The sequence below is a fragment of the Anopheles moucheti genome, chromosome 2 (genome assembly GCF_943734755.1).
Source record: "Anopheles moucheti chromosome 2, idAnoMoucSN_F20_07, whole genome shotgun sequence".
NCBI classification, from domain to species: domain Eukaryota; kingdom Metazoa; phylum Arthropoda; class Insecta; order Diptera; family Culicidae; genus Anopheles; species Anopheles moucheti.
In genome coordinates this window covers 80,352,298-80,362,539 of record NC_069140.1, presented here as the reverse complement: position 1 = coordinate 80,362,539, position 10,242 = coordinate 80,352,298, and positions in this window count along the sequence as shown.

Here is a 10,242-nt window from a genome sequence, read left to right as displayed (position 1 = left end):
GTTAACATCAACGAACAAAGCAAATTTCTTCCTTGTTTTGATATAACGATAAAAGGACAAATATGTAACTAGAAAATTATGAATTAATAATAGGTAAACATTAAACAGTGCAGCAATTCAATAGCTTATTTGAATCTTTTAGGAAAAAATATAAAAGAACATAAAATAAGCATAACGTTAAGAACTAAAAACACGTGAAATAAAAATAAAACAACTATAAAATAGATATACAAAATTCAAAATGAAAGATAAATTTAAGATAAATAAATAAAAACACCTTCAAGCTTTTAAGAAAATAATGAAAAAAAAACAAACAATAAAAGCAACTCTTGAAGATGTAAAATGAACATCACTTCAAAGAAAGCGAAAAACCACTTGATAAAAATTCCATCTCGTTATGAATTCTTAGCGACATTAAGCGAACGAAATGTTTGCTGTCACAAATTCAGGCTTAAAAAGTCAAACTGGGCACTAACGAAGCAACGCAGAAAAAGTAAGGAAACAAATGACGAAAAAGTAAGGAAACAAAATCAATCCAGCCAACAACGCAGAAAAAGGAGTATCGGAATTCTTAAAATTGAGAGAGAAAAAACGAACCCTCGAGAAGTGCATGAGGGAAGGGGAAAAAATACGCAAACGACGGATGTGGGAGGGAACCGAAAATCTTCGCCTCATTTGAAGGGCGAAATTTTCAGGAGGAGGGAAAAAAAGAATTAACGAAAATAAAACGAAAACATAAAACGCATACGAAGGCAACGCGCTCCAACCTTAACTTCCATCTTTTCTTCTCGAACCACGGCCGTGCAAGAGGTAATGTGGCTGGGGGAAAAGGGAATGTAAGTTGACAGCATATAAAAAAAAACGCCAGTCGAAACGAAACCAAACGCGGACGGGCCTGGGATGAACGGAAATATACAAAAGTCGAAATACGGCTCAAACTTTTTTTTTGTGTTTTTGATTTTTGTTGTTGTTGTGCTCATACTTTCCATTCGGTCGTTCTGTTCCTTCGCCTTTGAAAGTTCTTTTGTGTCACGAACGGAGGTCGCAACGGGACGGTTAAAGCGGGGGAAAGGGAGGTGAAGGTGAAAAGGCTCGAAGCATAATGTTGCTACCAACGGCGAAACGGGAGTGCGCCATCACATCGCCAGATCCGGGAACCGTCCTGGCAGAACCCGAGAATCACCAGCACAGTAATCTGATTAAGAAGAAGCATAAGTAGCGCCCACAGCATATTAGAGGTGAGGCCCCCAGGGTTTGCGACTACCAGGCACAGTGAGGGCTGATGTGAGGGCTTTTCAGGCTGAAGCGTTTGCGATGGTTAGGTTCAAAAGTGATCGCCTTTTTGGACGCAGCTATTCCAATTCCCTTGCGCTTGCGAGTTTCTTGTTTCATTGTTTGGTGCCAGTAGCCCATTGTCGCCCATCGGATCGGCTCTCCCTCTTGGCACGTAACGCGCACACATCCGAAAGGTGTTTGCAGAGGGAAGAACAAAGGGGAAACAGAAAACTGCCAAAGGAAATCCAATGCACCATGGTTCATTTGTTGCTTATGAAGGTAGCAGGTTTCGTGCCTGAATGCACTTGGCCGAGAAGCGTGGTCGATCCTGCGATCCCTTAGGGGCACTCTCCCGTTTGGAGGCCCCGAATTCGGCCGCCGGATTGGATTATTGTGGACCGTTGGTAACAAAAAACCCTGTGTGCAACGGATCTGCGAGACGAGATCCACGGTTAAATCTGTGAACTTTGCTGTAATCCTTACAGGCAAATGGGAAAACATTTTTACGACCGAGAGCATCCGAATGGGAAGGATAAAATGTGGAACAATGTCATGATCACGGACGTGTAACGATCATGGTGTCCTTTGGCGATTTAGCAGAGCACGTTGGTCTGCTGCGGGGACAGAGTGTTTTTCACGCAAAAATCTCTTTTTCTTTTAAATATTTGTTCTTCATGGTTGCCTGACGACAAGAAGATATTAGCTTCTTTTAAATATTTGTTCTTTATGGTTGACTGACGACATGAAGATAATGTATCATGTAATGAATAATTATAGTTGCCCTCATTTATTAACTTAATTGAGAGATTGACATTGTTATTACGAACTAACACGAGACTCCAGAAACAGTAGTGGATCGGTTATTAAAATACAACATGTCTTGAGAATTAATAAACGTCTAGATAACTTGATAATTCTAACAAACCTATTGTGACTTAGAGAGCCCAAAATGTATGAAATCTCGCTTAAATGAAATAAAAGAGTACCTTTTCAAGTAGTTTGTTATTTTGAGCATCGCAGACGATCATAAACTTCATACTTCTGCCTTTATAGCATCAGCTTGTATATGTGTGCCCCACATCTTGGACAAAATCCTTGAGAGTGTCGTTGAACTCCGACAAGTTCTCGTGGCTAATGCTGATGTGAAATCCCAAGATGTTGCTGTGGAGTTCTATAGAACATATTGGAGAATAGTTTGAAATAGAACAGTGATCTTGCAGATGATCAATGAAATCTAATCTGATCTGGAAACAAAATCTGAAGCTGATACTGTGATCAATGAAACTGGGAACAACGTGGAATTCTTCATACCACAAAGCATCATTTCACCCAAAACCTTCTCTGTCAAATGCCGAAAATGACATACCCAATTATATCTACAGACACTTGACAGCTTAGATCAACCATTTTTTCATCAATCTTTAAATAAAGGTTAAATGGCTAATGTTGTCTTAACACCACAACGACCAAAATTCACACCCGTTCATGCATCAACCGTAATAGGTTCGGTAACCACATGTAATCAATCATCGTGAGCACAACCATCAGCCCTACATCATGTGATGTAATTGCACGGACACGTTTGCAGAACAAAGTACGTCCAAATCATCGTTTCTTTCGAATCGATCGGATTACAATGGCGAATCGGTTTTCGATCAACCACGTACACCACCGATGGACACGATTTATTTATTTACCCTTTACAATTAAAATAATGAGAATGAAATAAATAAAGCCACCTTACGTTTGAACCAACTGCAAATTGAATGGGGTGATATGAGGTTATTGAAACATGTTTTGGGGAGCTAATTGATAGATTAAATAAATAAAAAAAGTGGCTTAGTGGTTCATTGGTTTCCATATTTCTGATATACTCCAATTTATAGCGAAATTTACTTCTTAAGATATAATGACGGCTCTTCATCGTATCAAATATATATGTTAATTTCTGACATACCCTTCTGATGTCAGAATCAGATCAGGGCTGATCAGATCACATTATCAACAATAAGAATTGAAGAACTGAAACAAACTAGGAAGCTCTTGGTACTAGTACTGTCAGTCAGATATTATATTCGGTAATGAAGAATTTAAACTACAATAAATCAAATTCAACTCTTTCTGGTGTAGAAAGTAAATTGATAAAATCATTTATGCTATAAAATACTTAAGGAAAAAGGGATAATTGCGAAGATTAATAGTAGCATTTATGGCAATTTTATGCAAATTCATTGTTTATGAATTGTCTAATGTAAACTCATTAGAAATGTTTAAAAAACATATCAAAAAAATATTATGCTTTATAAGACAATTTTACAAATCTTGAATTATGTTTTACGATGTGATAGCGTTACCCTCAATTTTGTTTGTGATTAAATGTCGTCTAACGAATAATTTCAGTTTTGCTATAATATTGCCATAATAAGTGTTCTTATATATCTTTGAGTTGTTTCTTAATTCATTCACCCAATTACAGATTGAATTTGACTAAAAACATTTCCGCAATGATTTAAAATAGAGTTCAAACATTTCACAATCTTTGAAGTGTTTTATGTCGGCAAACAAACCCCACCGATCAGACGGTTCAATGACATATCAATAACTTCCTAGCTGTTGGAGGGCAATACCCTTTCAACTCCATTGGTGTTCCGGAAAACGGACCTTTGAAGTGGTTATGCTATCATTGAAGCGTTTGTTATCCCAACCGTCTAGCCATATCCTGCGCGATCTTTTGGATCTTCGCGTGCAGTAGATGGCGGGCACCGGATAAACGATTGTTGTCGTTTGCAAGAACAACACCCCGTGGCACAATAATGTTCGCAATGTTTGATGTTGCATTATCGGCCGTCTTTCGAACAATCGAACGAAACTTTGATGTGTCGAAGCGATCACTGAAACAACACCGGAAAGTGGATCAAAGCGTTACCCTAGTGCACCACACTCGACAACTCCACCGCGGTGGTGTTTGTCAATTTCTGCAATCGATACGGTGGCAACATGTTATTGCACGTTTTTTCCGGCGGGGAAGTACATCTTCAAACAGTGGATTAATGAAAGACACACATAATAATGGGATGCAATGTGCAATGTTGGTCGCCTAATGCGAAGCAATGTGCGCATAAAAAGCGGGGGGGGAAAAGATCTTATGCTCGCGATCGTTTGAAGATGCTGCGAAACAACATGGCGGTGGGTGCGCGCACGTGCTAGCGGAGAAGTGAAACAGGCAAAAAAAACATTCTATGCCTGCAAAAGCAGGAAATCGTAAAAGTGCATTTGCTCGAGTTCCCGGTTTGGGGCGTAAGGGAAAAAAAGGGCAGCTAATGCGATATTGCGTGTACGCGACCGCATCGTCGGTGCCAGCGCGTCTAGCACATCGATGCTCTCCAACCGATGCGGCCATGGGCTTCCGGGTGAGATAGCAGAGGGGGGGGAGAGGGCACACAGTAAGAAGAAACGCACACAGAAAAAGACGCGTACACATCCCCATATCCGCCACGCCAGCACAAGGGCCGCGCGACGCAGCGCTGTAGCGCGATCGGTTTTAAAACGGGCGCGCTTTTGGTCGCGTTTGCTGCTGCCTCTTCACCGATGTGGGGATGAGGGCCATCCGGGAGGTGGTGATATGGGGAGAGCTCTACTTACTCCTCCCCAAAACCCGCGCGCGAATCCATGTTGCGTTCCAACGACGGGCGACGTCGAACACCGAAACGGGCCAGACTTTTTGACGCTACGTGATATTTTCACTGCCGCGTACTGTGTGTGCCTTTTTCTGCCCTCCAAGCACACACACACACCCAACAAGCTATCTCACACGCATCTGCTACGGAATCTATCGCTCTGTCCTGTTCCACCCCTGTTCCACTCGGCCCGAGCCCGGTGGTTTCTTTATTTGCGCGTTTATCATCTGAATTTTATCTCGATACCGCCGCCTTATCTCAAATTCATCGCGTCTTGTCTGGACTGCTCCTCCTTGGGCTGCTTTTCACTGTCCCTCATGTTTTCTCCACACGCTGCTGCACGCAAGAATGGAGAAGTGTCCAGAACCGGTTAAACCACCGCCAACTTCACCACACTGTGAGCAAAAGGTAGGACGACACACACATTGTGTCCGCTACCGCTACCGTACATTTTGGGCCCGATCGATCCCGGGCTGTGCTGTATTGGGACGTATATTTAATGGTTTATTTATTTTCAACGCGCCAAACTTGTCGCTATCGAGGCCATTTTCTTTGGCACTCGAAACTGCCAACGACGGGGTTTGTGTTTTGCAATTTGGAAACATTTTGAACATCTTTTATGGCAACTAAATATACGCTTATTCGCTCTCTCTCTCTCTCATATGTGTCTCTAATATATGTCTCTCTGTCTCTCTAATATATACCTCTCTCTCTAATATAATATGAGGACAAATATGTCCTCTTATAGTACATCGATACGAGAGTAAAGATCCAAAAATATGTAATTTTTTATCTTCGCCTTGATCTCAGCAGAGATACAGGCCAACGGCAACCACGTGAAGGAGGGATGATGAGCGCGTTTCTGTGTGGGCAACTTCAATTGAGGAAAGTGTGTTTACTGAAAATTACACGCTTCAGATATTATTAGAACATCTCGCACGTACCAAAGGCAAGTGCTTCACGCGTTACCATACACCCTGCGGTTAATAATGCGCAATCTCCAAAACCCCGGGTTCCCGGCGAAAAAGGGGGTGGGGTAAAAGGGGTGCCCGCGGGACCACCATCAGACCAAACCCACATCGGGTCCAAAAAAACCGATACAAATCGCATCATTTAGGTTGCGTCCGATGATGGTTAGCCGAAACGGCCACTCTCCACACGTGTGTGGTCAGGAAGTTGCCCGCTACACACATAGCACGAAGCACCGATTTGCGTCTTCCATCAACGTTTGATCTGGGCCAATCGGTGACATGTCGGTTTTATTTTCAACACTACAAATATTGGGTGATCGCACCGCACACGGAAGTTGTCGGAAGGTTTTGATTTTAGTTTTTTATTTGTGGAAAATTGTGGCTGCGGTGGCTATTCTGCAGATCAATCGTTCTTCATTTTGATTTGCTGTTCGGGAAGCGAGTCATTTGGGGGCCTGTGATCTTCAAAAGGGTAGGAGTTTTCCAGGGAGATGATGGATGCCATGTCTAGGTGTAATGTCTATTTTCAAATTCAATTCCTTCAATTAGCAATTATAAACGATTGATGATATCACACGACACTTTGATATCAATGAATCTCTCTTCAATTTCAATTCTTCAATTTTTGAAAAAAATATCACGAAAAAGTATATAAAAACTATGTGCTTTGACTTATATAAAGATAAATTTGCATAAGAGCTTAGAAGGTATCTATCAAGTCAGTATTTGCACATAACTCAAATATTTTAAAAATATTAGCCATGGTCCTGCACAACATTCTGCCATCTACCTTAAGTGCTGATGGAATCCATTCTAGAGAAATTGGGAAGCGATTGATTTTTTCTAGAAAGTAAACGTCAAGATCGTGCGAATTCAGGAAGTTGCATGAAGATTAAGAAAGTCCTATTTGGAAGGTGAAAAAGGTCTGAAGAGTACACTATTGTAATAATAATACGAGCGACTTGCTGTCGGTTGGTGTCATGGAGCAAAATGATCAACGGTGATCTGATCTTGTTGATAACTGGATCCCTCCAATACGTCAATGATCAACTGAAATACATCAATTCTATTCGGCAAAGAGCTATGATTCGGCTATAATGATCTCGCTAGAATTTAGAAGATCAATATTAAAAATGTCAAGCACCATGACAACTTGGTCATAGCTGTTGTATGACGTAGCGGACCTCATAGTTGTGATCTCTTCAAATTATTATGAGATAGAATCACTTGAAATAATGCATTGAAGGCATAAATTTTAATACCTTTCTGTCATACAGTAATTGTAGAATCACAACGACTTGTCAACAATTGATCTTTTGATATTAGTTTCTGAAACCCATCTAATTCACGATCTCTTAACGTACATTGTTTTAATGATAATAGTAAACTTCGCGTTACAGATGATTTAAAGATCGTGCGACTTTAATGTCTGAAATATGAATTCTAATAAAACAAATGATTGTAACGCCTCTTTCATGAGTTGCAAAGAGGCAGGTTAGATGTTAAATCTGAAGATGTACATTACAGTATACATCACTACACACATGTATTTTAAATTGCAAATAGACGAAATTCGCCTTATTTTAATTTCGGCGATGAATAAATATAAAAATAAATGTCTAGCGTAACGTCAGGTTTTACCATGCTATTAACAGCCGTTACCAAGGTCTATACGCTTTTGGGATATGTGCTCCTGGTGGAGTGTAACGTCCAGTGGAGTTAATGAACCGTACAACTTTGAGCGTTTGTAGTTGGAAGACATCAGACGAGTCGTCTGAATATTTGCTCAAAACGATTTTAAAACGCTACTTATCTCTTAACAAACGTACTAGAACCCCTCAACTATTCTTCAATCTCAAACCAATTCTAAGAAATAATTCATTCTACCAGATTGTTAGTGGTCCATACAAAACCCACTAAGTAATTGATCATTTCCAGTGCAATTTCTGTCATAGATCACACGATGGCACAAAATGTAATAAAACAGCAATTCAAAGGTCAGTGTGTGTTAATCTTATTGTGCCGATTTTACCACACACCGCAACCGTGCCGAGATGAAACGCAAATTACTTAGTGTATGATGAATTTGTGTTTGCTTCAACTTGTCCTCCTCGTTGGAGTGGAGGAGGGTTCGTTTGGAATTTACGATTTCGATAACCCTGCGGTACATTTCAATGGAGTTTTTAATATTTTTACGATCCATAAAGATTTCCGCCGTTCCGCCCGGGTTGGGTCCCATTCGAGACGGGATCGCAAGACGATAATGTTGACGGCTTACAGACACGTACTTGGCAGAAGATTAAGAGACCGTCTCTAATGCGCCATCTTTGAGGAAGAACAACAAAAAAATGGGCCCAAACCGTCTTCCTCACGCTTTCGTGGCGTGGTACTGCACAATTTATGTTGCCTCCAGTGACATTAATTGCGACTTGGGGGGGAGGGACCAGAGAGAAAACCATTTCCACCGAGAGTTGCTAGGTTCGCCAACTACAACACACTGTCCATGGTATGCTGGATGTTTGGCAAACGTCACAACTGATAGCTGTGATGATGTGTGCGTGGTGGTAGGTGACCGTTCTGCAGCATGATCATCCTTAGATTCCGTACAATTTCCGGACGAGACCCCAGCGGGAAAACGAACGTCATTCATGTCACTCGGTACAACGGAAAACGCTTCGCCAAACAAGGGCCGCTCTCCCGTGGATTCCGGCTCCACAGCTGCTACTCCCGAAGGAGTTGTCCACAAACCCCGGGGAAGGACTCCAAAAAGGGTACCGGCACAGCGCAAAACTGCTAAATACATTTGTGCACCCAAAACTGTATGCACATAAAATAATGTGGTTTGCCGAGGGTGGGGGGTCCGATAAAGGGTTCCCGATGCCATCCAACAAACAACAGCGTGTGTGTGTGTGTGTTTGCTAGTGTCAGCAACATTCCGAAGGTTTCATGTTATTTATTTTTTTTTAGGTTTACCTCACACCGAAGCCAAAGACCACGAAAGGAAATACGTTCCGTTCCGAACGGTGGAAGAGATCATTTACCTTCGTATGGTATGGGGTAGCGGTAAACATACGATCGTCGGTAATAATGCGCACACGCCGCATGCCTTCGGGCCATGTTGGGTTAGAAGCGCAACTGCCACTGGCTCTATTATGCTAATTATTTTCGCCCGAGTCGCGCGAGGATAAGTCACAGGGTTTTTTTTTGTTATGCAGCCGGTGGCGTTCAACCGGACGGTATAATCTAATCATCAATTTGGCAGCTCGTAAACTGTAGCGTTTCGGAGCGACGCTTGGCCGGTAATAAACGGAATAATTGTTGCCGATTGCTAATGGGTATCTTTATGGTTCCAGCTGCGGGTATTTTCGTGATGCATGCTTACAGGAGGTGTTGCCGGTAATGTTATGGGTTTAAGTAATGGATAAAGAGTTCAGGTTTTTTTTTTCTTGTGTAATATACACGCCAGGGTTAATTTATAATCCATCTCCTTTAATTTGTTCTAATAGGTTTAGTGGAATTTTCGTAGTACATAACTTTCGTAAGCTTTTTTTCAAATTTAGAAATACAATTGCATTTAAATTATTCAGCCCATATCAGAGTGCCTAATTAAACTTTGGAGAAGTGTCATTCATATAAATATTTGGCGAGGAGTCATTTAAATCAGGTGTCAACTCTCAAGATTCATGAAATCCTTTCTTCCAATTTTAAACTTATTTTATATTATTTATGGTTCTAAAATATATTGAGATTTGTATTAATTAAGTATAAGCACTGCTAGAATTCGATTGCATAAACTAATTGAGCTGACGTTTTTGCTAGGTGTCTGCCAATGTGTTATTAAATTATGAATATTCAATAGTAAAAACATTTTTTTTCCAAATTGTTTTGTGTTATGAAAGTTATACAACTATAATTATGCAAAACAACTGTTTAATTTATAATTTACAAATCTCAAACTTACCTTATTTCTTAATTACATACCGTGTGTTTTTTCTATGCTGCGAATTTCGTAGAAAACCAAGAAAACTGAAGATAAAATTAAATAGTACAAAAAAATTAAATTAATAAAATGAAACTCCATATTTAGTTAGTTTGTTTAGTTTAGTTTAGAGTTTGATATATTTATATATTTAGGAAACTTTCGAAATAGAGATTCAAATTCGTTCTTTCAGTTCAGATTCGTGAATCTGAATCAAATTTACCTAACACTAGTTCCTACCATAACGATTATCGGGGACTATCGTTTGTATTATTGAGAATAAAAAATAGATAGTAGTTAAAGTTGGAAAGAAATATAAACTTTATTTCTCTTTACGTGT